Here is a 6,729-nt window from a genome sequence, read left to right as displayed (position 1 = left end):
TTGAAACACACAGGTGCTGGGCAATGACCATCTCCAGCAAGAGAGGCTCTAACCATCATCCCTTGACATTCAGTGCCTGTTCTCCATCTCCTTCTGGTGCTCCCCTCCCCCTTTCTTTCTCCCTAGGCCTCCCGTCCCATGATCCTTTCCCTTCTCCAGCTGTGTATCCCTTGTACCAAATCAACTTTCCAGCTTTATCCCTCCCCCTCCTGTCTTCTCCTATCATTTCGGATCCCCGCCCACTCCCCCACTTTCATATCTCTTACTATCTTTTCTTCCTGACGAAGGGTCTCGGCCCAAAACGTCGACTGTACGTCTTCCTATAGATGCTGCCTGGCCTGCTGTGTTCCACCAGCATTTTGTGTGTGTTGTAATAATTAATCAGTAGTCTGTTCTACGCCTTGAGGCCAATGGAATAGAAAATAAGTTAAATGTGAAACAGGCAGTTGGTATGTTATTTCCCACTTTGCATTCTCTCGATGTATATAATATAGCACTTAATGTGTGTTGCCAGAAAATATCTATCATTTGTTTTGCTGCCACATTATTCTGTATGAACAGGAAAATCTTTGGACAAAGTTCAAAAGCAATATAAGTTTTTTATTAATCTATTTTATGGTCTGTGTCTAGGTGTTATGTGGACAGCTTGTACCAGGAAATGCTGAATTAGATTCTTAGAATCATTACAGCTTTAGAAGACCAATTAGCTCACTGAGTTTGTGCTGGTTCCAAATAAAAACAACCTGGTGCCAAAAATGAACATTGCCTCCATACCATTAGAAGAAGAATCCTCCAAACATCATATTTTTCCAAGAAATTATTGTGGTTTTATATTCTCCATTCTGTAAATTGATCTCCCGAATGAACTAAATTTGTCTGGTTATTTGGACAATTTTCTCTCCCCCACCCCACCCCAACTCGTTGGCTGACACAATACTCTGACTCTTGGTTATCAGAAATTTATTTTTTCAGTTAGGAAGTGTTGCATCCTTCAAAGTGTTACACATCCTTAAATACAGCAGTGGCAGATTTTTCTTCCACCACTGGAAATAATGTAGCATTTAACATTTAATAAATAATTTAATGCCCGTTATACTCTTGAGTTATTTCCTGAAGGAATCACACCTGTTTAGAAAAATTTGCAGTTTATGTGGTGGATTTTGAAATTTAGAGGGCCATTGTTTTCCATGTAATAAATAAGTTACAACAATCTTTAAATCCCGCTGACGCAAAATAAGCTGGTGGAGGGGTGGAGTCCACTATTGTGATTCTGCTAACGGATGCTCTTTAAGCTGTTTTCCATTCTTTGACTGCTGTGTATCCGTAGATAAGTGCAGGCTGGGGGAAAGGTCAGCAAAACTCTGCAAATTTGAAGACTATCAACACAATTTAGCACTGCAACTAACAGATATCATTGACTTCTTTATTCTGAAGAATTAATCAAAAGTCCTAAGTGTTTCCTTTACGTGGCCCGTTGCTAACAGTGTTACCTCTGACAGTTCCTGTATGAGTTTTCATGAAGTGGATTGTCATTGAATGTGCATTGTATTTATCAGGATTTCCAGATAAATTGTTGAGATTGTTCAGCACAGACAGATGGATTGTTGACTGAAGTGATACAAAATCCGGAATAGCAGGTTCCAGATGGACTCGAAGAGCTAAGCGTCTGTCATCTATCTTGTTGACTACATTTTAAGAAAATATCTGGAAGGAAATATTTTAAGTTGTAGCATGTAATTCATCAACCTTTCTTCTTAAGCAGTGTTTTGGATTGCGGATCATTATTCCAGCTCTACATTGAGACCTCTGCGGATGCTGATGAAGCCGGTGTGGGAACAGAGACTTTTCTACGGCTACAGGGGGAGAATGGTGAAATGAGCAGATGGGTAGTTCATAAGGTGGTCAGCACATTCTGTCATTTATGCTGAGCTTCTGTGTGCTCTTAATGCATAGACATACTGTAAGGTTCTCATTGCCAGCCCAACTACTTCTCTTGTCCAGAAGAAGATTGCGCCAGCAAACAACATGACCAAGGGTGACGTGCTCCAGACGGTTCACAAAACTACTTCTTATTCTTTCAAATGTGGTTCTGCTACTGCTGGAGCCCGTGTCCAACATTTTGGTGGTATGTTTTTGAGCTGATTGAGCGACCTGGTGCTTTGCTATCTTCTAGGGCGTTTGGTGAGGTTTCAAGCGAAGCGTGAGGCCCAAATTCATGGAGACGGGGTGAGAGCAACTCCACTTCTCGCCAATTAAATTGTCGAGGAAGGTTGAAATCATCGAGCTGAGAGGAAGTCTCTCGTCCCCATCTACCAGCCACTCACTCGCTGCTTCCAGAGGAAGGTGTCTGTGTGTGATGGCCTCATTCTCCCTCTCGCTTGCTGCTCCTTTAGGAAGATCCCTCTCTCCCTCTCACATGAAGGTGCTGGAGGATTGTTCTGGAGTCCTAGGCCTTGGGCAAGGTTTAATCGACACAGTTTGTGGGTTGGAATCTGTAGTTCACATTGTAATGTGGTTCTGGTTTCTGGTCACTCCCTTTTTTTAGTTGCTCATGTTTTTGTTGTTTGCGTGATTTGTTTTTTTTTGCACATTGGAGGGAGGGAAGTTGATGTTTTTCCTTGAAAGGGTTCCTTAGTTTTCTTTGTTTCAAGGCTGTATGGGGAAGATGAATCTCAGGGTTGCATACTGCATACATATGTAATGCTTTTGGCTTGTTTTTGTCTAGGGGATTATCTGTCCACCCGCCAAACCGTGTCTCCTGTTTGCATAGATGCTGTGTAATGCACACAGGTACAAATGTGCACGTACAATATCAGATGGTACACAATGTACGTCTTACAGATTACACTTTATAAATCTTACTGGGACTAGATAATTAATAGCAATACAATATAAAAAGAAAGAAAAGGATGCCAAAACTTATCAGAGTTCAATCAGTTCGTGCACACCTGTTGGAGCTCAATTAACGAAGCCTGCTGTCCACCATTCGATCTTCTCCAAACTCTTTGATCTGCCGCCTGGGACCAACCTCGTTGGTCGACCAGAGCGCGTCCAGCACGTCCGTTCTCTTTGGTTCTTCTCCCGAAAAGCCCGCGCACTGACTCCAGGTTCCCACACATACAGATAGAATTACATCGCTTCCATTGGTTATTTCCTCCATTATCAATAACTATTACCCAAACATTTCAACTAAACAGAGCATTACTTCATCAGTTACATACAAAGAAGCCATTTCATTATAACGCTACAGAGAAGCCATTTTATATATATGCAGTTAACAGTTAGCATTACAGTTAATAATCTGAGAACCTTGCACATACTTTGATAATAAATGTATTTCGAATCTTTGAATTTTGCTTTCCCACTACTTAGACCTTAACAGCTGAGGCGAAGAATGCTTACTTCTACCTTTGGGTTCAGAAGTAATGCACACAAGTGTTGTCTGGTGTTTACTGAGTGAATCTTGTTAATAAAAGCAGAAAATGCTAGAAACTCACAGCAGTTTAGGCAGCATCTGTAGCAAACCAAAACAACATTAATGTTTTAGCTCAAAGACCTTTTGGGAAAGAAAGAAAACAAATTATTTTAAGTTACATAAAAGGGAGGTGAAATGCAAAGGGAATACAGGATAAAATTGTGGGGAATAAACTGGTGGACTGATCAATGATTGAAGTTAGAGAGAGGAAAAATGCAAACAAGTGTAAAAGCTGAGAGGAGAAAAAAGTTACCTGAAGCCACTCAATCAAATATTCCTTCTGGAAGGTTATATCATGTCTAAACATGATATACATTATGTTTCACAAGCTTACACTGGGCTTGTTAAAACAGTCAAAGAAGCCACAGTCAAAGAGGTCAAAGTGGGATAGGGAAGGAGAATTAAGTAGGGAGTGCAGGGACCAGCTCTGAAATCTAAACACAGGTACTGTGCAAATCAGTCACTAATCTGTGTCTGGTTTCTTCAATATACAGGAGACCTCAATGTGTGTGCAGAATTCATTCAAGTATATTAGAATCACTACTTCACTGCTTGGGTCCCTGGATAATGGGAAAGGAAAAGGTGAAGTGAAGGGGTTGCACATCTTTGGTTACATGGGAAAGTACCTCAAGGTGATTGGTAGAGACCTAAATAGTAGACCATGGAGTCACAAAAGGATCAGTCTGTTTGGAATGGTGAAAGGAGAGGGGAAGAGGAGGTGATGTGTCTAGCGGCGGACTCTCTTTGAAGCTGACAGAAATTAAGAAGTATGAGCTGGTGAATTATTCCAGCATTTTCTGCTTTTAATTCAGATTTCCAGCGTCTTTCTAATCAAAATATTTATGTATTTTTAATTAGAGATACAGTGCAGAGCAGGCCTTTCCAGCCCAATGAGCCACGCCACCTATTTAACCCGAGCCTAATCACAGGACAATTTACAATGACTAATTAACCTACTAACCTTTACTTCTTTGGACTGTGGGATACAACTGGAGCACCCAGAGGGTGTATGTACAAACTCCTTACAGATGGTGCCGTAACTGAACTCTGAACTTCAATGCCCAAGCTGTAATAACGTCATGCTAACCACTACACTACTGTGGAACACCCTACACCTAAGCACTTAGGATTCACTAATAAACTTCTTTTAACTTTTAAAAAACTCTTCTGAATGGTGGTCTATAATAACCCTTTCCTTTCACACAACATTACCTAATGTAAAGCCTTTGTTTTGTACCTTATGAAATGCTATGTTTGCTTCTTGGTACATTGGGTGCTATCATATAGACAGAGTTGATTAGCAGGAACCAGGTAAAGTACTCGCAGAAGGTGACTGAGTATTTGTGCATAGTGTCATCAAGAAGCAACATTTAGTTTGCAATAATTGGATCTTCTGTGGACTCCAGGGGTATGGTCTGGGAATGGGAGGAGAACCTTTTGCTATGGATATGTTGGATGAATTGGATACATCTGCCTGTTAAAGAAGCATGAGACACTTTCTGCTGTATATTTTGACAATGATACACACTGCACGTAGGCTGAGCTAATGGAGATAGAGAAGAATGTTCAAAATATTGGATAGGAGCTAGTCAGGAAGATGGCTTTGTTTTGGATGGTGAAGGTCTTGAATATTTTGAAGTAGAACTTGCCCAGGAAATAGAGTCATAGGGTCATGGAGCACTACAGTGAAGAAACAGGCGATTTGGCCCATCTAGTCTGTGCCAAACTATTATTTTGCCTGGCTCCATTGACCTGCACCTGGACCACAGCCTTCCATTGTTGGTTTGTGGCAGCAGTACAAGGCAAGACATAAAAAAATTACAATAACCTGCAATTAGATAGATAGATAGATAGATACTTTATTCATCCCCATGGGGAAATTCAACTTTTTTCCAATGTCCCATACACTTGTTGTAGCAAAACTAATTACATACAATACTTAACTCAGTAAAAAATATGATATGCATCTAAATCACTATCTCAAAAAGCATTAATAATAGCTTTTAAAAAGTTCTTAAGTCCTGGCGGTAGAATTGTAAACCCTAATGGCATTGGGGAGTATTGACCTCTTCATCCTGTCTGAGGAGCATTGCATCGATAGTAACCTGTCGCTGAAACTGCTTCTCTGTCTCTGGATGGTGCTATGTAGAGGATGTTCAGAGTTATCCATAATTAGGATAGGGCAAGGATAGAGCAAAAGAGGAACAATGAGGTAGTGTTCATGGACCATTCATAAACCTGATGGAGGAGGGGAAGGAGCTGAGTGTGGGCCTTCAGGCTCCAGTACCTCCTCCCCAATGGGAGTAATGAAAAGAGGAATGCCCTGGATGTTGAGGATCCTCGTTGAATGATTGAATTGCCGAAAGGAAGAGTTCATTTATCAGATATGAGTGCAGGACAGCAGCAGTTGAGCATTACCTGTTAACTTGCCAGGAAACTTTATAGAGTTTATGTTGAAGACTTCCAGGAGACACTCCCTCTCAATGATGCACCATTCCACAATCGCATCTGATGTAATTCCACCACACAGGGTATATTCAGTCATGGTGATGGAAAGTGCTGAGATGTTAACTGAAGGGTACAATTAAAGTTCAAAGTAAATGTTATTATCCAAGTACGTAAGTCACCATATACACCTGAAACCGATTTTCTTGTGGGCATACTCAGCAAATCTACAGAATAATAACTGTAACAGGATCAGTGGAAGTCCATCAGAAGGCAGGCGACAACAAACAGTGCAAATGCAAAAATAAATAAATAACAATAAATTATGAGAACATGAGATAGAACTTTACAAAGTGAGAATATTAGTTGTTGGAACATTTCCATGATGGTGCAAATGGAGTTGAGTGCAGTTATCCCCTTTGGTTCAAGGGTCTGGTGGTTGAGGGGTGGTAACTGTTCTTGAACCTGATGGTGTGAGTCCTGAAGCTCTTGTACATTCTACCTGATGGCAGCAGTGAGAAGAGAGCATGGCCTGGGTGGTGGGGAACTCTGATGATGGATGCTGCTTTCCTATAAAAGTGTTTCATGCAGATGTGCTCAACGGTTGGGCAGGCTTTACCCGTGATGTACTGTGCTGAATCCACTACTTTTTGTAAGATTTTTCATTCAAAGGCATAGGTGTTTCCACACCAGGCTGCGGTATAGCCAGTCTATATACTCTCCACTATATCTATAGAACTTTGTCAAAGTTTTAGATACTTTGCTGAATCTACACAAACTCCTGAGGAAGTAGAAGCGTTGCCGTGCTT

This window comes from Hemitrygon akajei, chromosome 23 (genome assembly GCF_048418815.1).
Source record: "Hemitrygon akajei chromosome 23, sHemAka1.3, whole genome shotgun sequence".
In the NCBI taxonomy this organism is placed as follows: Eukaryota; Metazoa; Chordata; class Chondrichthyes; order Myliobatiformes; family Dasyatidae; genus Hemitrygon; species Hemitrygon akajei.
The sequence above is the reverse complement of the archived record's forward strand: the minus strand, read 5'-3'. Positions refer to the sequence as shown.